This window comes from Scyliorhinus torazame, chromosome 21 (genome assembly GCF_047496885.1).
Source record: "Scyliorhinus torazame isolate Kashiwa2021f chromosome 21, sScyTor2.1, whole genome shotgun sequence".
NCBI classification, from domain to species: Eukaryota; Metazoa; Chordata; class Chondrichthyes; order Carcharhiniformes; family Scyliorhinidae; genus Scyliorhinus; species Scyliorhinus torazame.
In genome coordinates, this window is record NC_092727.1 from 6,693,135 (window position 1) to 6,716,231 (window position 23,097).

Genomic DNA, 23,097 nt, shown 5'->3' on the forward strand with positions numbered 1-23,097 from the left:
AAGCAGACCTTATAGATTCTCCATATGTTACAATACGAAGTAGACCTTATAGATCCTCTACATGTTATAATATGAAGTAGACCTATAGATCCTCGAGACATTAAAATACGAAGCAGGCCCTATAGTCCCTCTATACGTTACAATATGAAGCAGACCCTGTAGATCCTCTATACGTTGTAATATGAAGCAGACCTTATGATTCTCTATATGTTGAAATATGAAGCAGGCCTTATAGATTCTCTATATGTTACAATATGAAGCAGATCCTATATAAAACAAAAGCAAACACTATATATATTATTTTTACATCACAATATTCTGTCTTCACCTGTGGTAAAAACAGCAGAGATTGCCATGGCAGAGTGGGTCTCGAGCCACACCACCGTACTTTACAGCAGACTTGATCTCTGGTCTCGCCCCCACGAGGCGCGCGGCGATGACCTGATTGATCTTCCCGTGAACCTTGTGGAGTACGAGCTCCCCCGCTGAGAGGCGGGGCCTGTCAGCAGGATAGTTCACTCTGGACATTAGAAGCAGGTAGGAGCTAAGCTGCAGAGTAGTCCCGGCTGGGACTGGGCTGTTACTTGTAAATACTTTATTTTGGCAATAAACCATTTGTTTTAACTCTCCTTCCCGGACTCCTCTATGGTTGCTAAAATCTCCATACATACAGTCAGTCACCGCACAATATGGAAAGCTGCCAAATGTACACAAGATCCGATACATTACGGTGTAAAACGTATAGGGGACCCTGTATTCTCCCTTTATAACAGTGTTTGGGGTCAAACGTAGCTAAATGAAGTTGAAGTACAGATCAATCATGATCTAATTAAATGGTGAACAGGTATGAATGGCTAAATAGCCTCAATCCTGATAATAATTCTCCAGTATAATTGCAGACCTTGTGTATATTTTAGGGAAAAATAGAGTTGCTCACTGATGTTCTGAATAATTGCATGCTACTGTCAGCTGGAGAAGAAGACCGAGGAGAAGGAAGAACAAGAATGAATGAGAAGAGAATGAAAGGACCTCCCTGATGTAGGTAAGGTGCATAATGGCCCAGGGAAGGGAAATCTATTCATAAGAAGTCCAGTTAAATAGAGGCAGCTAGACAATGAGCGACGGGGCGAATTGGAAAAGACGCACTTAGGGATGGTGGTAGAAGCTGTTCCTTATGGGGGGAAAGTTCTGGGATAACTTGAGAAGCAGTCAGGTGATGGGACGATTGGGTTTTCTGAATGAATGAGCCAATAATATACTTTCTCGTCCATATCTATCTACTCTTTATTTCTTATTCTGAGCCTAAGCTGTTGGTGGAAATATGCAGAAGAAACGCAACACAAGAACGTGCAAAATGAGAACAGGAGTAGGCCATTCAGCCCCTCGAGCCTGCTCTGCCATTCAACAAGTTATGATTGGTCTTCCATCCCAGTTCCACTTTCCTGCACTACCCTCATTTCCCATGATCCTCTTAGCATCCAAAATTCTAATGATCACAGTCTAGAATATGCCTTACCACACCAGGTTAAAGTCCAACAGGTTTGTTTTGAATCACTAGCTTTCCGAGCGCAGCTCCTTCCTCACGTGAATCCTGAGGAAGGAGCAGCGCTCCGAAAGCTAGTGATTTGAAACAAACCTGTTGAACTTTAACCTGGTATTGTAAGACTTCTTACTGTGCTCACCCCAGTCCAACGCCGGCATCTCCACATCATAGAATATACCTGATTCCTGAGTATTCAAAGCCCACTGCAGTGGAGAGATCCAAAGATTCTCAACAAACGCTCTGTAGTAGAGTTTCCAGGAGCTTCTCACTGACAGCCTGTCCCACACTCCCCTTGTTCCCAGTCTTTTCACTTTTACAGCGGGTGATAATGGGCAGAGGCAGGAGGCTTGTCTGTTCCTCTCAGGAGTTAAACAGGGACAGAAGTAAGTATCCCCAAATACAGGTCGCGATTTTCCGGCCGCGTCCCACTGGAATCAGGACAGGATAGGCCGGTAGATCCCGGGATAGGTCTGCTCCGGGGATTTGCAATGGCGATTACGCCTTGTGAGATCTAACCAGATCGCATGAAATGTTGCAATCTGGATCCTACCCACAATGGGCAGGACCCAGTCTCGCACGAGTCAGTGAGTTTAAGAACCCACTTAACCGTGTTGACACCAGATCGAATGCCCCGGCATCTATCAGCCTCGCCGAGGAGACCCCAGCTGAGTGCCAATTCATTCTCCCCACAACCGGGAACCCGGCGTACCAGCTCTTGGGGAAGGGGTCTGCCAGAGACTCCCGGGTGGTCGGGCTGTGGCCAGGCTGGCACCCTGGTACTTCTGGTGCCACTTTGGCACTGCCAACCTGGTACCCTTGCAGTGCCACCCAGGTCCCACCCTGGCACTCTCAGGGTGTCCAGGTGGCACTGCCAGGCTGGCATTTTGCCCAAGCCGGAGATCGGGCGTGGAGAGTCCCCTGCCGGTAAACGGTGGGGAGGGGCTCGAGGACCCCCACAACAGGTGCTTTCGGGAGTTGGGGGGTCTGGGGGTCGCATTAGGAGGTCGAGAAATGGCGTCCTGATCTTGTCCACTCGTCGGAGCCCCTCAGTGCAGGATGTGCAACCTCGGCACAAAGAGTGCTGTTCGATAGCGGAGTCATTGCCAGCGCTACATGCATCAGGGACGACCCCTCAATTGCCGCCCAGAACAAATTCTTTTTTTAGCTAAATCACGCACAATTAGGTAGGGCAGTGGATTCTCCAGCAATCACAAAAATAACTTCCAACAGTCTCCTATTTACTCTTACTAGCTGTGGTCAGTGGGTAGCACTCTGAGCTCTGAGGCAGAAGATTGTGCCTCCAAGTCACACTCCAAGGACTTGAGCAGAAAATGTAGGCTGCACTCTTGGTCCAGTACTGAGGGAATGGTACACGATGCCACCTCTCAGATGATAAAACCAAAGCTCCATCTATCCATGACACCATAAGAAGTAGGAGCAGCAGTAGCACATTCGGCCCATCGCATCCATCTCCCCACCTCTGCTCACTGACCAAGACTGCCTCTTAGTCCGGCAATACCTCGATTTTAAAATTCTCATCCATGTTTTGACACCCTCCATGGCTTCAGTTTTTCCTATCTCTGTAACCCACTCCAGCCCGAGAACCCTCCAAGATATTGGCGCTCTGCCTCTTACACATCCCAGTTTCATTTCCTTCCATGATTAACGGCTACGCCTTCAACTCCAGGACTCTCTGTCTAAATCTCTCCACCTCTCGGCCTCTCTCTTGAAGAAGCTGCTTAAAGCTTACCTCTTTTAGTGTGAAACAGTCTGTTGGAGAACCAATGCTCGGCTTCGCAGAAGCTCAGTGCTCATGTGACAAAATTCTTTACCCTAATCCTGGCACTCGGGAAAGGGGCCAGACATTAGTCACACTCTTTTTGTGAGTAGTTCAGGTGGATTGAGAGGCATGTTCAGAAGTGAACTCACCATAATGTGAAAAAAATCACTGGAGACTCCTAACTTTTTATTGGACAGTAATTTACCCAGAAATGTGTGAGGTTGGATCGAACTTATATAACCCCAGGCTTCACCTTATTCATAGAATCATAGAATCTTGCAACACAGAAGGAGGTCATTCAATCCCTCATACATGTTCAATTTAATCCCACATAATTCTGCAAATTAGTCTTCATCATTACACAAGCTTTTGAAAGTTCTTATGAAGTCTGATTTTGCCACACTTTCAAGTAATGAGTTCCAGATCTTATCAACACTAAAGAAATTTCTCCTCGATTACCTTCTAGTTCCTTTGCCAATTATTTTAATTGTTGACCCACTTACCAGAAGAAGCAGTTTCTTCCTACTTCCCCAGTCAGGACTCCTCTAAAAGGCTTTAACCTTTGCTGCTTTGAGGAGAACAATCCCAGATCCTTCAATCTCTCCACATACCTGAACTCCTTCATTCTGCTATCATCCCGGTGAACTTCCTCTGCACCCTCTGCAGGGGGCATTCTTTCTAAAGTATGGTCCCAGAATTGGACACAATAGTGCAACTCAGGCCTAACCATGAGGCCTAACCAGTAACTTGTAAAGGTTTTACATGGGTTCCATGTTTTTGTATTCAATGCCGCTATTCACACGCCAAGTATCCCAAATGCTTTCTTAACTGACATCAATCTGTCCTGCCTCATTTTCGAGTATTGGTGAATGTGTATTTTCAGATCTCTCTGCTCTTATATCTTTGTCAGAATATCTACCATTTAGATCATATCGCTTCTCCATGCAGTTCTTCCCAAAGTGCTTACTTCACATTTATTCATGATGTGGAGATGCCGGCGTTGGACTGGGGTGAGCACAGTAAGATGTCTTACAACACCAGGTTAAAGTCCAACAGGTTTGTTTCGAATCACTAGCTCCGGAGCTGTGCTGTAAGACTTCTTACTGTTCACATTTATCGACATTGAATTACATCTGCCATGTGTGTGCCCATTTCACTAATCTACCTATGTCCTACCTGTGGTGATATGCATCACTGTATATACACAAGGGGTTAATGTAAATACACGACAACTAAGTAACCACTAGAGGGAGCACCAGAGATGTCATGACACACAGACATACAGCCAATGGGTTATTACAACAGGACACAACCAATGGGTAATCAGGATACCCAGAGGTGGCATTACCACAAGGGGGCACTTCACAACCCATAGAAAAGGACAGGGCACACATGCTCTGCCTCTTTCCACAGACAGACATCTAGAGAGTACCTCAGGGTTGATCAACAGCATCACATCCAGCACGTGGCTTAGAGCAGGCTGGTAAAGATAGACTGAGTTACTACAGTTAGATTAGCAGAGAGTCAAACTCATTTAAGAATTGTGTTAATGGTTCAATAAACACGTTGAACTCATTTCATAGTCTGGAGCTTCCTTTGTCAAAGCATACATCAAGGAAGCAGCGTATGCTACACAAAGCAGCATAACACAACATGATACCAGGAGTGCCTGTTCAACCTTTTTAGTTCAACTCAGCAAGATCCGTGACAACCAGCAACCGAACCCAGGCACGATGATCGAGATTCCACTTCCTAATCCACTCAGGTACCACGGCAATCTCAGTGCCAACTGGCGTGCATTCAAGCAACGCTTTCAGCTTTATATGGAAGCATCCGGCCTAACTGGCGTGGCCGATGCTGAGAAGATTGCTCTTCTACTCACCATTGCGGGTGAACATGCAACAACGATCTTCCGCTCCTTTAAACACTTCAAAGGGCAGGACAGAACACAATTCCAGACAGTCCTGGACAAATTTGAAAGCCACTGCAAGGTAAACACAAAAGAAATCGGTACAACTGGCGCCAATACTCACCACGAGGCAGAGGTAGGGTTGCAACAGAAGCAAACGGCAATTTTGATTGGCAGCTATCTTGCGCGTATCCAGCTGGCCCAGTCTGCACATGCGCAGTTCCCGGGAAGACGCGAACCGGCAAAACAGTGTTTTGCGCGAGAAACCGCGCATGCACAGTTGCGAAAAGAGCGCACAGTAAAGGAAAAGCGATTTGCGCATGCGCAATCCATTCCTACGCTTTTCGTCATGAGCGGCATGACGTCAGAGGCCCCGGACCACGCCCACTTAAAGGGGAAATGCCCGAAAATTAATAAGAAGAGTTTTAAAGCCACAAAACACCATTCTTTCACCTCGAAAGACAGAACAATGCCTGAACTTCTATCAGTAGTTGACATCAACCTCCACAGAACCCTGCAACAAGCAATTAGCACCACCCAAAGAGTTGATTTGGTCCTTGAAGACTACTATTCAGACGATGATTTCTTCCTTGGACACAGAGAGCGTAATGACAATACCAAAACAAAAGAAGGTAATTGGTTTGTCGAAGAATACTACTCAGACATGGCTGAGTTATTCGGAGATCCTGATCACAGCATCAGCAACATGGTTGCAAAGCTCACCACGACTCTACTCATGGTAGATGAATCCAATACCATGATGCCATGGCAGATCGTCGATACATTGGATGACAGCAATCTGTCAAATACCCACGAAGAAGACGAAGCCCACAGAGAGCGGCCTGATGCCACAAAGAGGGTGGTCCACGCACCACAAAGAGTCCCTGACTCCACACACAGGGTGGTCCATGCACCACGAAGAGTCCCTGACTCCACGCACCACGAAGAGTCCCCGACTCCACACAGGGAGTGGCCCACGCACCACGAAGAGTCCCCGACTCCACACAGAGGGTGGTCCATGCACCAGGAAGAGATCCCGACTCCACTCACAGAGCAATGAAAGACTCCACAGCGAGACCACTGCGCGACTCCACACAGGGAACAATGCCAGACTCCACAGAGAAAGCGATACAAGCCTCCACAGCGAGCTCGTCGACAGACTCCACAATGGGAGCAACACAAGACTCCAAAGCGCAGTCCATGCATGAACAAGACCATGAAGGTCTATCCACCTTATTTGAGCAACCAGCAGCAGACGATGCAAGTCTACCACGCTCACGTGAAACAACAGAGAGACTACGACAGTCTACCCAGATTACTTGAGCCACCAGAAGAAGACTCTGACAGTCTACCCAGCTCATCTAACCAACAAGAAGACACTGCAGGTCTCCCCACTGTATGTGAGACAAGTGACGAAGGCATCACAATTCCCATACAAAGGGCGGGATTCTCCGATATCAGCGCGATGTCCGCCGACCGGCGCCAAAAACGGCGCAAATCAGTCCGGCATCGCGGCGCCCCAAAGGTGCGGAATCCTCCGCATCTTGACCGGCCGAGTCCTAACCTTGAGGGGCTCGGCCCGCGCCGGACTGAATTCCGCCCCGCCAGCTGGCAGGAAAGGCCTTTGGTGCCCCGCCAGCTGGCGCGGAAATTACATTGCCAGCCGGCGCATGCGCGGGAGCGTCAGCGGCCGCTCACGGCATCCCCGCGCATGCACTGTGGAGGGAGTCTCTTCCGCCTCCGCCATGGTGGAGACCGTGGCGAAGGCAGAAGGAAAAGAGTGCCCCCACGGCACAGGCCCACCTGCGGATCGGTGGGCCCCAATCGTGGGCCAGGCCATCGTGGGGATCGCCCCCCCCCCCCCCAGGACCCCGGAGCCCGCCCGCGCCGCCGTCCCAAAGGTGGTTCAATCCACGCCGGCTGTCATGGGTTGACAGCGGCGGGACTTCGGCCCATCCGGGCCAGAGACTCGCTGGGGGGGGGGGGCCCGCCAACCGGCACGGCGCGATTCCCGCCCCCGCCGAATATCCGGTGCCGGAGAATTTGTCAACCGGCGGGGGCGGGATTCACGCCAGCCCCCGCCGATTCTCCGACCAAATCGCGCCCAAGATGTGCAACATCACAGCGAGACTGACAGATCTCAGCTCGTATGCACAGAGGCACTCGACAATCCAAGTGAAACTACTCGTGAGTCCAGTGCGGCCACGTCAATTGAAACCTCATCCACTCGAGCCTCTCCACAAGAAAATGAAATCTTGAACATTTTGACTCCAGACGAGGAGCATCAAGAAACCAAAGATGATTCAGGTGAACCAGAACGGACTCCAGACGGGGAGCACCGAGGAATCAAAGACAAAACGCTCAATGAAACAGAAGATGCCACAAAGGACACTGACACAAGTAACTTTGTGAAGGACTCAAATTCGCCACTCAGAATGGTCATTGAGCGCAACAAACACAACAACAAAACCTACAAAAACAACAACACAGACAACAACAAGAAGCGTACCAAAGGCACCAACGTCAACAACAAGCACAACAAAACCAACAACACTGGAATAACGACTGGTACGACATGGTATAACTCTGCAAATGCAGGACACTGTGACAGCACAGCTCAAGACAATGTCAAGTGTGCAGACATACCATGGCATGATAACGCATCTTACAAATTTGTGTTTGCTACACTACAAACAAGCAGACCAGCTTTCAAGGCAGCTGACATACGGCATTAATACCGCAAACACAGACACCAGTCCAGGTCACACAGGAAAGATGACATCCAGAATCGCTACCACAAGCATCGAAGAAAAAAAGAGTCCAAATCAGACAACAAAGTGATTTGACCACGAACACCTCCTGATGACTTCTTGGTTCCTTAAGCAGAGGGACACTGACGGCGTTCACAAGGAAATGACAACATCAACATCGACACTTCAATAGCAAAACAAGAAAGCCACTCGACCATATAAATTCATGAACTTTGACTCATAAATATTATTTGGCATTGTATAATCATCACTGTCATCATGACTTGTACATGTCATCACTTATCCACCTATTTTGTTCAATTTTCTTTAACCCGGTACAGAAAATATGTAACATGAAAAAAGGGGGATGTGGTGATATGCATCATTGTATATACACAAGGGGTTAATGTAAATACACTACAACTAAGTAACCACTAGAGGGAGCACCAGAGATGTCATGACATGCAGACATACAGCCAATGGGTCATTACAACAGGACATAACCAATGGGTAGTCAGGACACCCAGAGGTGGCATTACCACAAGGGGGCACTTCACAACCCATATAAAAGGACAGGGCACACATGCTCTGCCTCTTTCCACAGACAGACATCTAGAGAGTACCTCAGGGTTGAGCAACAGCATCACACCCAGCACGTGGCTTAGAGCAGGCTGGTAAAGATAGACTGAGTTACTACAGTTAGATTAGCAGAGAGTCAAACTCATTAAAGAACTGTGTTAATAATTCAATAAATACGTTGGAACTCATTTCATAGTCTGGAGCTTCCTTTGTCAAAGCCTACATCAAGGAAGCAGCTTATGCTACACGAAGCAGCATAACACAACACTACCGAAGTCTTTTAGTATCCTATTTACTATGTTTGCAAGTTTTATGTCATCGTCAAACTTCAAAATGTTCCCTAAATACCCAAGTCGATGTTAAACCCCAAGACCAACGATGGTTCTAATAATATTCCTAGAGGGACCCCATTGCATACTTCTCTCTATGGCCCCACAAGGTTCAATATTCACTCCCACCATCACTGGCGCACCATGACTGCGGCATAAACCATCCACAAGATGCACTGCAGCAACTCACCAAGGCGTCTTGAGCAGCACCTTCCAAACTCCCAGCCTCTGCCACCTAGAAGGACATGTGCAGCAGGTGCATGGGTACATCATCACCTGCAAGTTCCCCTCCAAATCACACACCGTACTGACTTGTAAATATATCGGCCGTTCCTTCACTGCCACTGGGTCAAAATCCTGGAACTCCCTCCATGGATGTAGCTACACCACATGGACTGCAATAATGAAAGAGTGAGGCTCACCATAATCTCCTCAAGGGCAACTCGGAAGGGGCAGTAAAAACACAACAAAAACTTTCATTTATATAACACTTTACAGGAGATTGAGTCCCAGGAGATATTAAGGGAAATGACAAAACCTTTGACCAAAGAGGTAGGTTTTAAGGATTGTCTTAAAAGAGGAAAGCAAGGTGGAGAGCCAGAGTGGTTTAGGCTGAGAATCCCAGAGCTTGGGCTTTGGCATTTGAAGGCTCCACCACCAATGGTTAAATAATTAAAACTTGGGGTACACAAGAGTCCAGAGAGAAAGGAATGCAGATATCTCAAAGGTTTGTGAGGTTGGAGGAGGTGACAGAGATACGGAGGGGCAAGGACATGGAGGAGTTTGAAAACAAGGATGGGGAATTTTAAAATCAAGGTCTGGTCAAGCTGATGCTAATATAGGTCAGCGAACATGGTGTGATAGGAGAACGGGATTTGGTGCAAGTTAGGACATAGACAGCAGAACTTTGGATGGTGTCAAGTGGGTAGAACAATGAGAGACAGACCTGAAGTTGGCATTGTTGAAGGAACAAAAGCAGGCTTTGGTAGCAGATGAGCTTCGGGCAATGTTACAAGAGAGGAAATTGCCGGTCTTAATGCTAATATGTCGTTGTACGCTCATCTCAAGTTACGAGCAATCTGGTTCAACCTCAGGCTATTGCTAGGACAGGGGTGGTCTTGATGGGTCGGGAAATGATTTGGATCTTCCCAATATTAGGTAAATGTTGTCAGCAGTGTCTACAACAGTGTCTCCAAGAATAAATAAGTAAAAGAACGTGATTTACCTGCCACGTCCCGTCGTAATTGGGACGGGACGAAGCCAACAGATCCCAGGAGAGGCCGCTCCCTGGATTCCCAACGGTCATTGCGCCTCGCGAGATCTACCAGTGAGCTTAAAATTCCACTTAACTATCTCTACAGCGGATCGAACGGCCACCCGGCATCTACCGGCCTTGTCGAGGAGCCCACAGCCGGACGCTGTTTATCACAGGGCACCACAAACGGGGACCAGGTGGAACGGCAACTGGTGGGTCTCCCAGGCGATCGGAGGCCTCTGGGTGTCGGCCTCTGGATTGCAGTGCCAGGATGCCAGGTTGGCATTTTGTCCACGCTAGGGGTTGGGCCCAGGGGTGCCCTGCCCAATATGAGATGGGGTGCGAGGGACCCGAAGACCCCCTTATAGGTGAGTTGGACATTAGGGAGGGATCCCGGGGGTCTCGCCGGGGGGGGGGGGGGGGTCTAGAGATTGGGCCCCATTAAAAAATGCCACCCTGATCTCTTTCTGCATTGAGGAGCTCCGCTCATTGAACCGCGCTCATTGGAGCTCCGCTCGTTAAAACGCTGCGTATTGGAGCTCTGCTCCTTGGAGCTCCGCACGTTGGAGCTCCGCTCCTTGGAGCTCCGCTCATTGAAGCGCGCTCGTTGGAGCTCCGCTCGTTGAAGCGCCGCTCCTTGGAGCTCCGCTCGTTGGAGCTCCTCAGTGCAGGAAATGATGCTAAGTGCAGCCTCAGGGGGGCGTTCCCCGCCGGGGATTGAAATAGTAACAAAGCGGCGCGAGCGACCCCACTAATCCTGCCCAGAACGGACTCTAATTTTAAAAAATTAAATTGCACCCTAAGATTCTGAATTTGCCAAGGCTCTAGTACACTCTGTGTGATCGAGACTTGGGTTGGATCTCTATTTGTCCATTGGCACCATGTGGATATACCAGGAGAGATTTTCTATCATTATTCATACTGTATAAGAGGAGAGTATATTGGGAAATTACACACACCCCAAACCTATGGGTTTCCAACACAGATTTTCATGAAGCGAAAATGATAGGTTGACAATGTGCCACTTTCCAGAATGCTTTGTGTGTTTACTGAACAAGCAGAATGGTTAATCAGTTCAGTAATTACCAGTCTTCTCACACCCATCATTCCAGCCAATTACACATTGATTCATTAATGAGAGAAAAGTGCAGCTGTTTCACAAGGCTTTCATTTTAACCCACTTTTACCCTCGATTGACAGTACAATTTGGGGATGGGTGACAGGGTGGGGTGGGTCGGGAAGTAATGTCGGGCCTTGAAGCAGGTGGAAGTAACAAAGGTCAATTGCAACATTGGACATGTGACTCTTGTGTGCCATTTTTCACATTGTGGATTAGGCTAAATGTAGCCAAGTTCAAGGATTTGACCAAAACCTACAGAAGATCCGACTGCCTCGTCTGTAGCCAATGTGGGGCAGACAAATATCTTCTTCCCATCGCCGGCAGGGACGGGGGGCAGACTAGAGGGTGGGGAGATTGCCATTCCTGTCAAAGTCGGCCGGGAAGTCGTTTAGCATCTCATTTTCCGGCTTCAAGTTACCACCCAACCCAGAATTGTACCACCCCTCCCCCTGCCCGATCAACTGCCTCGCCCATGGAATTTCATGCCAGTCCAGAATGTGGCTGGACCAATGTGTCGTCCACATGCCGGGACTTCCTGAGATTGAAGGCTGGAGCAGCAGGTGGGTGACTGGAGCAGGGAGATGATGTGCAGTGACGGGGTTTGGGGGAGGAGAGACACGATGAGGTGGGTTGGGTGAGGATGTGAAAATGGTGGTTGTGGGGGGGGGGGGGTGGGTGGAGGGGGAGGTTAACAATGAAGCCTTGCGGTGGTGTTGATTGGGTGTGGTGGGGAAATGGACTGAGGCCCATTGCAAAATCCATGGGAGCAACAGGTAACCATGAACGGTAGATTGGGGAAGGGATGGTGAGTGGTAGGGGTTCAGAGATAAGGATTGGTGGTATCGATAGTGAAATCCTGGGGGTAAACCGAGAGTATTGGTGGTGGAAGGGAACACTCGTGGTTAAAGGGAGCAGCAAGATGCAGCAGGTGGGAGGTTGAGGATCTGTCGATGGTGAATGGAGGGCCGATTTCACGGTTTGGGTTGTTGGAGGGGAGTCTAAAATGGACATGGATCTTAGGGGTGGCAAGATAAAGGTGGGCATCTTGTATTTAATGGTGATGGGTGTGAGGCTATGGGCGGAGGATGGGTGGGATTTGAGCAGGCCTGAAACAATTGTGTCCACGCACCATTGCTGCTGAAACACTGACCTCTACCTCAATGTCAAACTCATTAAATGCTGGATGGAGGGAGGGTCATCAGATGGGCGGAGCTGCAAGTTGACTCATCTGAACAGCTGAAGGAGACCCCCAGCATTTATTCCTGACAAGGAAAAGGTGGATAAATGGAATAGGCCATGCAGGACAAGGGAACAGCGGGCATAGGACCTTCTCCCACTTGGCTCAAAAGGGCCTTGGCATAAGTTGGTGCCTCCATGCGCAGGCATGATTCAGGGGGACATAGAACCTGTCTGGGTTGGCCCCTTAAATTTGGGGGTACACATGGGCATTAATACTAACAGGAACAATAAAGACCCAGGAGATCTCCATTAAGTACAAGTATTTCCAAGTACCCAACAATAATAGTGTACCCGTGACACCAGAGTGAACTCAGAACTTTGCCTACCACTGTATTTTCCTGACATCCGCAGCAAGGGTGGAGGCAGCCCGCTAACCACTTCTTGTCTCTGATGAATTTGGCAGGTGTCCTCAGTAGGCCCCAGGCCTGGTGGGCCTCAGCTTGCTTTGGATTTCCCGCTCTGGGACAGGTGCACCTTCAGTGGTCCCAGATACTGGAAGTGATGGGGTCACAGGCAAAAGGGGGCTCGGAATGCCTGAGCACCCTTGGAGTGTCCTGAGTGGAGGTCCCGGGGTGTCCATCTGTCACTCCTCCTCCCTTTCAACAGCTGAGGTCCCCTCCCTGACTCCTTGAGGGGCAGAGCCACCTGAAGGGAGGTCGACGCGCCCCATTCCCATCTGCAAACGCTTCCCCATGGCCACAGGGATGAAGGGCAGGTCAGTGCCCGTTTCCAGCAGAAACTGGGCATTCTGCTGGTCCAGATTCCCCATTGCATCCGCCAACCTCCCCATGAAGACCTCGATGTTCACACATTCGGTGCCACTACATCAGTGAGCAAGTGGACGGACTATTCCGCCTAACGTGACACTCTGTTGAGAGCCTCTAATACCTCTGCCTGATGTTCCCCCGTCTCTGACTGCATCTTATCCAGAATCCTTCCCAGAGGCTCGGCATCTGACTCCGACTCAGCAGAAACCTCTTCTCCAGAAGTCCTCTGAGTTACAACGATTTCGGTTTCCCCTGCCTCCTGCTGGAGACTCATGTCTGTGTAGTGGCGGCCAGAGTGTGAGGCCTAGTCTAACCTCGATCTAATATCCACCGAGCTGGGGGAGGGGGCAGGTGACGGTGTTGCAGTGAGAATTTGTAACTGTTATCATCCTCCTCACTCCCCTCCAGGCTGGAGCTGGGGATGGACTCGGGTCAGGCTCAGGCCTCACCCACTTCCCCTGACACCTGGAATGGAAAGAGGAGGAAATGAGTGACTGGAGGGGTTGCTGGATGGCTGAGGAAAGCCAGCCTTGTCATCACCACAGTAATGGTGATGGATGTGACCTGTCAGCTCAGCAGCCTGCTCTTCACACTCCGAGGGAGTAGGGGGGTGGCCATGCACCCTCCCATCTTCTCTCTGTCACACATATTGTGTGCTATCTTGTCCTGCCTGAGGAAAAACGCTGATTAGTGAGCACTTGTGATGCAGGTGACGTTTGCATGCTGCCACTCTTCACCACCAGCCCATTGACAGCTGTGTGCCATGTGAAAGATGCCACTGTTCCACAAGCACACTTCAACAGAACCATCCAGAGCCACAAGCTCCAACAACAGGAATGACAGATACAGGAGGGGCCTGGCAGCAGGAGTATCTGCAGTTTCCCCCTGTGCCAACACCCCTCCCCCAAAAAACCTTTGAGCCCTCAATCTGGCTGGGTCAGCAATCCACATTCACCCGCAGACTACGTGGACTTGTAGTCGGGCTATGAAGCAGCACCTCAGCAACCTGCGAAGGACATTTATACATGGACAACACAAATGATGGCCTTGCCACTGAGGACAATGTCCCAGTTCCTACTCAGTAATGTGTGTATGGGGGGTGGGGTACAGGGTGCACTTACCCTGACTGTATGGATAAGGTAATTCTTCCTTTTCCTATACTGCAGTGTGGTCCTCCTGCGCATATAGTTGGCACTAACCACAGCCTTCCACACATGGGTGGTGAGACAGGTGGTCCCGTTCCTTCCATCCTTTGGGTGAGGGCATCCTTCCTGCCCTCCACCGCATTCAAAAGTGTATCCAGTGAAGCATCACTGAACCTTGCTACTTTGCCCCTGCCTGCTGTGTCCTGCCCCAACGTCCAGCGCGTGATGGATGAATTACTGTCCGGACGCCTTTTGAAATATGGCACTCGGCCTTGACAGCAAGGCATGCGAATCCTACCACCCAACTCATCCGGAAACCCCTGGCATTAAACAATTTGACACATTTCCCTGCTGGGCTCTGCAACGGAAAACATCTCCGCTTCCGACCCCTGCCACAGGCCTTAGGCCCAGAGTAGACAATTCCACCCGTGAACTGGGTTTGTTGACTGTTTTTGCCAGTTGTTGTCTTATTCAGTTCACTGCTTGTGGCAGTGCCTTGACTTTCTTCACACTGCCACGTGCACAGGTGAATGATACCCAGTGGGTGCACTCGATCCATTCGGGAGTTGATTCCTTTTACAAGAGTGATGCTGAACAGCTCGTCCAGCAAATCGCCCTGGGCCTGAAGGCTTGCCATGAGTTCATTGTTGTGCTCCTGACAGTCTGGCAGTGTCACCTGGGCACCATGCCAGTGCCAAGCTGGCACCAAATGGCACTGCTAAGGTGCCAGGCTGGCAGTGTGAAGGTGCCCAGGTGACACCATCAGTGCCAGGGTGCCAGCTTGGCCAGAGGCAGACCACCTGGGAGCCTCTGATCGTCTGAGAGACGCCACCCTCCCAATCCCCCAAGTGCCATTTCGCCTGGTCCCTGTTTTTGGGGACAGTACTAACCGGCGCCCGACTGGGGTCTCCTTGGCGAGGCTGATAGATGCCGAGTGCCGGTTAGATCCGACGGCAGAAGAGCTAAGTGAGCTTTTAAGCGCTTTTAAGTGAGTCTAGGTCCCAGCCACTGTGGGTGGGATCCAGATCACGGTGTCTTGTGAGATCTAACAAGACCTCGCAAGGCGAAACGACCATCGGGAATCCCGGGAGAGGCCATGTCCCTTCCCAATTCTGGTGGGATGTGGCTGCTAAATTGCCCCCATGATTTCAAATCTAAAAGACCCCCAGCTGGACGAATTTACATTCAATTAATTAACAAATCTGAAATAAAATGGTAGTTTGTTAATAACAATCATGAAGCCACCGAATTGTCACAAAAACTCATCTGATCCGCTGATGACCTTCAGCAGAGGACGTCTGCCATCTTTAACCAGTCTACATGTGACTCCAGACTCATAGCAATGTGACTGACTCTTAACTGTTCCCTGCAATCGCTTAATAAGCCATTTAGTTGTGTTGAACCGTGACAGAGAAAAGCACTGTTGATGTACCCACAGCACACCGGCCGCAGGGGTTCAAGAAGGTGGCTCAACACTGCCCCCTCAAGGGCAACACGTCCCAAAAATTATTAAAATGTTTAAAAATCCCAGTCAATGTGCCAGTGAGGCATTAACACTTCCTACATGAGTCATCCTTCACCTGAGATTGTCAATTTAGACTAACCTCTGAGACTGTCATTACTTAGGAGCTGTACAGAGACTCAAGAGAAACAGTATTCAGTCCAAAAGGCCCAGGTTGGTTGTTCGGATCCTGACCTGGGCTGGTATCGGCAGGTGGGAAGAGGAAGAATCAAAAGCCAAGACACTTGGCCTCCAATATCGTCTGGTGGGGAGTGGCCTGAGGAGGGGAGGTGGAAGGAGACAGCGGGGAAATGGGGAAAAATAATGTGATGGTGGAGGTAGAATTATTCAGGAAACAATGGGAAACCGAGCAGATAATCCCTGCAGATCCTGAAATTTTAATCGGAACCAAAGAATTGCTGGGATTCAGCTCTGAGGACAGGATCCAAAATGAGAAAGAAACATATTGGAAACAGGCAAACATGCAAAATATTAAACTGAAAATGAAGTGGCTGCTGTCAGCAGGGTTTGCTTGCCCCATTCTTCCTGTATTCTTTGGCTCATACTTTGGAAATGTTGTGGAGCATTCTTCATTCCCAACGGGAATTGTGTTTGATCCAGACACCACAGACAATAACAAAAATGCACACTGTCCATTTTTGGGGGAATTGTGTGAGTGGAGCTGCACCAGGTTCCCAGGTTCGATTCCCGGCTTGGGTCACTGACTGTGCGGAGACTGCACGTCCTCCCCGTGTCTGCGTGGGTTTCCTCCGGGCGCTCCGGTTTCCTCCCACAAGTCCCGAAAGACGTGCTGTTAGGTGGATTGGACATTCTGAATTCTCCCTCTGTGTACCCGAACAGGCGCCGGAGTGTGGCGACTAGGGGATTTTCACAGTAACTTCTTTTTTTTGTTAAATATTTTTTATTCTCCCCCATTTTCACATTTTCTCCCACATTTACACCCACCAACAATAAAGAATAATCAGTAACAAATATGTCAATCTCCATATAAATAACAACAATCCCATCCTCCCACCAAACCCAACACATTAGCCCGCATGTTCACACAAACAAATGACAAAAAGGAATTTGGGATCACCCATAGTCACCATTAACACACACAGCCCCCCTCTCCCCAACCCTCCCACCCATACGCCTCAACTAATGTTCAATGTTCTCCAGTTCTTGAAAGTGCATAATGAATAATGCCCATGAATTGTAGAACCCCTCCATTCCTCCCCTCAGTTCAAACTTAACCTTCTCAAGAGTCAAGAATTCCAACAGGTCCCCCCGCCAGGGCACAGGGTAGAGAGGTTGCTCTCCAACCTATCAGGATCTGCCTTCGGGCGATCAACGAGGCGAAGGCTACAACATCTGCCTCCGCACCCGTTTCCAACCCTGGCTGGTCCAACACCCCGAATAAGACCTCCCGGGGGCCCGGGTCCAGTTTCACGTGCATCACTTTAGAAATTACCCACAAAACCTCCTTCCAGTAATCCTCTAGCTTTGGATAGGACCAAAACATATGAACGTGATTAGTGGCCGCCGACACTACCCCCTTCTCCAGTCCCCCTGTCGTCAGCACCTCCTCCAGCAATGTGGAGGCCGGCTCCACCGGGAAGCTCTGTATCTCCTTTCTGGCAAAATCTCAAACCTGCATGTATCTAAACAATTCCCCCTGCTCCAGCCCATACTTCGCTTCCAGCTCCTTCAATCCTGCAAACCGACCCCTAAGAAACAAATCTTAATCCCCTTCTCCTCCCATTTCCGAAAATTTCCATCCCACCTCTCTGGCTCAAATCTGTGGTTTCCCCGAATCGGCATTTCCCTTGACCTTGCCCCCAACCCGAAGTGTTGCCGAAACTCACAGTAACTTCATTGCAATGTTAATGTAAGTCTACTTGTGACCTAATAAAGATTATTATTATTATTATTATTATTAAGAGGCATGGTTGCGGGAGCTGCCTACGCGCTGAATATCAAGGGTGAGCCAGTGCCTACAGGATGATAAATGGACCTGTTCGTCTAGGCCCGATCTGATCACCTTCCCTCTCTTAGTTTCCACCCCAGGTGTGACTCTCAGAAAGATTGATTCTGTAACCAGGACAGGGCCACATTTTAGATTGTAAACTGGTGCCTGATGCTCCACAGATTTCTCACCCGAGGTGAATAATTCTGGTTGAGAAGGTCTGGGAGTTCAAGGCAAAGCATATGGAAGACCTCTGTCTGTACTGCGGAGGCAGACATGTCACAGCTGTATTGTGCAGTATAATGGTGATCAGCAGATCAAGCCTTAATCTGAGACTGGAACACAGTACTGTCCACGTTGTGATGTCGAGAGTGATGGTGTGGAGAGAGAGTCTGAGAGAAGTTGGCATGAAGATAACATCCAGACAGGGCTATGCCTTGGAGACATATGTATATTTTGTGTTAACAATAAGCAGTTTGTATTTATTCAGACTCCCCAGTGAGTCTATCTTACAACATGGTGGCAGTGGACTTTTTAGCTCTTGGACTGTGAGCAGAATTAACAAAAAAAGGTTTGAAAAAAAGGCTTTTGGGCAGCACGGTAGCACAAGTGGATAGCACTGTGGCTTCACAGCGCCAGGGTCCCAGGTTCGATTCCCTCCTGGTTCACTGTCTGTGCGGAGTCTGCACGTTCTCCCCGTGTCTGCGTGGGTTTCCTCCGGGTGCTCCGGTTTCCTCCCACAGTCCAAAGACGTGCAGGTTAGGTGGATTGGCCATGCTAAATTGCCCTTCGTGACCAAAAAGGTTAGGAGGGCTTATTGGGTTACGGGGATAGGGTCGAAGTGAGGGCTTAAGTTGGTCTTGATGGGCTGAATGGCCTCCTTCTGCACTGTATGTTCTATGTTATTCTATGTAAATGAATAAACCTCAAGAGAGGCCAAGATTTCCAACTTTGTTCTTTTGTTTCTCTCTTTCTCCATGGCCATCTCTCTTTTTCGCTGTTCTTCTGTGTGTCTCACTTTTTGTGTCTCGTGTTTTTTCCTTCCTTAATTGCTTTTTTTCCTTCCATTCTCTTTGTCTCTTTATTTCCCCCCTTTGTATAGACTCAGGCTGTTGAGGCTGCTCCAGCAGAAACGGAAATGGAGGCAGAAAACATGATAGTTTAAAAAGTTAATTGGATAAATGTTTTGAAGGAAAGAGGGGAGTGAAGGTGAAGCTAAGTGGGTGACTGGAAAGCTGACACTGGTGTCCTGGAACCTTTCTGAATCTGCGTCTCTTCTCCACAATCCCTGTCCCTCTCTTCATATTCAATTATTAGGCATATGTCTGCTTCCTCTCTGTTTACTCTTCCTCTTTCTTTGACTGTTTTAGTATCTTTCACCCCTTCTGGCTGTGTGCGTGAGTCTCATTCTATCTTCTACTTTCTCTTTCTCTCTTACACTACCTCTCCTCCAGTCCACCTTTCCCTCGGCGTTCCTTCTTTCATTTTCACTCGGTTTTGTTCCTCCCCCTCCCTCCTCTCTCAAATTAAGATTATTTACAGTCACGTATTTCCATTCAACAGGCCAAACGATCTTTCAACTAAGGTCTAAAAGTATGGTGATCGATCAATCCAAAAGCTCGCACCTGACCTCGAGACCTCTCACCCTAGGAGTTCTTGATTATTGCAAAAATGATAAATTTCTTCAATTGGGATGGAGCCCGGCATCTGCCTGGATGGAGATCAAAGAGTCGGTTTGTGTGGAAAATGATGTGAATCCACAGGGAAGGTGGGAGAGGCACTAAAGTTTTGTGTTCCGGCCAACTACACATCACGAAGGCAATTTTCATGCTTATCACTGTTTAGATAGGGAAATGAATGGGGCCCAGTGAATTTGAGTGTGTGCAGTCGACCAGGCCAAATAACCAAGTGAGATCGAGGAGAAGCTTTTTTTTCACGAGTTGTTGTGATCCTGACTGGAACGCACCGCCTGAAAAGTGAGTGATGGCAGATTAATTAGAAACTTTCAAAAGGGAAATGGATAAATACTTGGAAAGGAAACATTAGCAGTGCTTTTTAAAATCAATTTTCTACGGGATATGGAGGTCGCTGGCTCGGCCAGAATTTGTTGCCCTTCCCTAATTGCCCTTTGAGGAGGCGGTGGTGAGCTGCCTTCTTGAACGCCGCAGTCCATGTGGTGTAGGTACACCTGCTGTGCTGTTGGGGAAGGAGTCCCGGGATTTTGCATCAGCGACAGTGAAAAAAACAGTGATGTATTTCACAATCAGGTTGGTGAGTGACTTGGAGGGGAACCCTAGGTGCCGATGTTTCCATATATCTGCTGTCCTTGTCCTTCTAGATGGCAGTGGTCGTGGGTTTAGAAGGTGCTGCCTATGGAGCCTTGGTGCGTTCCTGCAGTGCATCTTGTAGATGGGACACACGGCTGCCACTATGTGTCGGTGGTGGAGGGTTTGAATGTTTGTGGAAGGGGGAGCAATCAAGCGGACTGCTTTGTCCTGGATGCTGTTGAGCTTTTTGAGTGTTATTGGAGCTGCACTCATCCAGGCAAGTGGAGAGTATTCCATCACACTCCTGACTTGTGCCTTGTAGATGGTCGACAGGCTTTGGGGAATCAGGAGGTGAGTTACTCACCGCAGGATTCCTCGCTTCTGACCTTCTCTTATAGCCATGGTATTAATATGGCTGGTCCAGTCAGTTTCTGGTCAATGGTAACCCCCAAGATGTTGATAGTGGAGGATTCAGTGATGGTAATTCCCATTGAAGGTCAAGGGGAGATGGTTTGATTCTCTCTTATTGGAGATGGTCATTGCCTGGCAGTTGTGTCGCACTAATGCTTCAAGGAAGAGGCAGAGGAAAGTGGAGTTAATTGGATAGCCCTTTAATAGAACTGACACAGTGCAATGTTCTTCAAGGCCTCTTCTGTGCTGTAGTCATGTTAGACATCAGCCACGGCTCAGTGAGTGGCGTTCTTGTCTCTCCGTCAGGCAGTTTTGTGTTTAAACACACCGTAGAGACTCGTGTGCAAAATCCACAATGACACTCCCAGTGCCAGTAACAAGGGAGTACTGTACTGCCAGAGGTACCATTTCCCAGGTGAGACATTAAACCAAACCCCTTTCTGTCCTCACAAATGGATCTAAAGGGTGCAATCTAACAGAAAAGTGGCAGGTTTTGCTGGGTATTTTCCGTCGGCTCTACCGGCGAGTTCCCCACCGCTATCTGACGACACGTTAGTCACTTTTTTGGGCCCTGGGGAGTTTCTCACCGATTTAGCCCAGAATTATCTTCATCATTGGGGAGCTGAACGCCGAGATCGGGCCTCCATTTTGAAAGGGTGCCCGATCTCTAAGTGAGCTTGTGGGTCGTTTCCCCCCCCCCCCCCACTCATGGGTAATGTCCCCCTATACACATAGGCATTACCCCCTCCCCCCCCCCTCCCCCAGGTGTGGACCCCCGCCACGGGGTTTCTGAGGGCCCCCCTCTTCAGGCCCCCCACACTCCCTTTCCAGGACGGGAAGCCCGCCAGAAGATACACCCGGCATCTACTGGCCACGTCGCGCTCCCGTTCGAGGGCGACGTGGCCGGTAGATCTCGCCCAAAATATCCAGTAACATTATTTGAAGAGGAGAAATATTTATCCCTCAGGGACAACTCATTTACAACTGTTCCTGAAGTGTGGGAGGGGGTAAAATTCACTGGTGTATCTTCAGCATTTTACAGTGGTGTTTTTTTTAGTGTGCGTGCTCAATGATAATGGTTTGGCTCATTTTATTCCCCCCTGCTTCTGTTTGTAACGCACAGCAGTCCACAATAATAAACGGAGCCTGCAGAATTTCCAGGGTTGAATGCAAAACACAGCAGTAAATATGAGACTGAACCATTTTGATGTCTCCCCCTGCTTGTTTTAATTGGCTGGTTATGAGAGTGGCCATCAGCCAGTGCTTTTGCCAATTAGAGCAGAGCAGTGATTCTCTGCTATTGGCCGCCCAGTGCTGGTGACATTTAAGCACGATTGGATGAGGTGTGCACTTGATGGAGAGCAGCACGTTGACAGAGAGTCGAATGTGAAAGGAGAAGGAACCAGAGAGAGAGAAAAAATAAGCACAGCTGGAACAAATGGAGTTTAAAAACACAGCCCCCGCCCCCCCTTTCTGTTTTATTTCCGAGACTAAAGATGTTAGACTCGCATCGAAAGCTGGAGGGCCTTAAAGCAGAAATACGATAGAGTTCCTCCTACCCTAAATTTACCCAGCAACAAACAGGGTCATCCAATTCCAGGGATGTTCCTGATTCGATTCCAGATTCAGGGTGTGGATGGAAACCCTGTAGATTGTCCCCAGAACCTTTGGATGAGGGAAGAAAAAATTGACCAAGGTTCCATCACCGCAGTAAACTCTTTTATGCATCTGGTGACAGGTTATCTCTCGTCAATTGTTGGCAAGTGGGCGCATGTCATTTATGCATGCACGCTTGTTGGGTTAGGCTTGGTTTAGGCTTAGCTGTGATGCCCTCTCTAATTGAATAGCCCATCCACACTCACCCTGTGCTCTCAGCTCACATGAATGACCAGTTGGGTGAAGTGGTCTAGGGAACCGCAAATAGCCACTTTTGGAGATTGGTAGATGGGTTGAGTTACCAAGATTTGGGGCCTAGATACCTGAAGACATGTCTACCAATGGTGGAGTGATAGAAATCCAATGATTCATGTTGTAACCCTCACGAGAGTTACGGGATGTGGACTGTCATGTTCCCCGTGACCTCGGATGGCCACGAGCTTCTCCGTTCAGTGGCGGGGCTTTCCCTTAGCAAGGAAAGCCAACCGGACATAAAAATCCCAACCCAGGTGTGGGGCGGCGTGGTGGAACTTGCGAGAGAATGGAGTTGTACATCGTAGGTTATCGTGTCAGTAAAACTTTTGTTGCTTTCATCGTCGCTACCTTGTCGTTGCTCTGTCTGAATCTAACAATTCACAAGAGGCCGGAATTGGAGGAATGCAGAAATCCCTGTGGATTGTGGGACTGGAGGAGGTTACATCAAAAGGGAAGGGAGAGATTTGAAAACAAGAAAGAAAATCTTTAAAATGAAGCTTTGCTGTACTGGAGCCAGTGTAAATGAGGTTGATGGTGAGCAAGACTTGATGCAGGTTAGGATGCAGACAGCAGAGCTTTGAATGAACAAACCCCTGAATGAAAGTGGTGGTGAAGCCAATGC

At 48.9% G+C, this 23,097-nt stretch overlaps 1 long non-coding RNA gene across 1 annotated transcript in view; it reads left to right on the plus strand.

The window, feature by feature from the left end:
* The window catches only part of LOC140398122 (uncharacterized), a 339,545-nt gene that overhangs the window by 246,639 nt on the left and 69,809 nt on the right, over positions 1–23,097 (plus strand). Inside the window, exon 7 of the long non-coding RNA XR_011937414.1 lies at positions 918–1,042. This is a non-coding gene — a long non-coding RNA (uncharacterized lncRNA). The remainder of the gene's footprint in view (positions 1–917; positions 1,043–23,097) is intronic.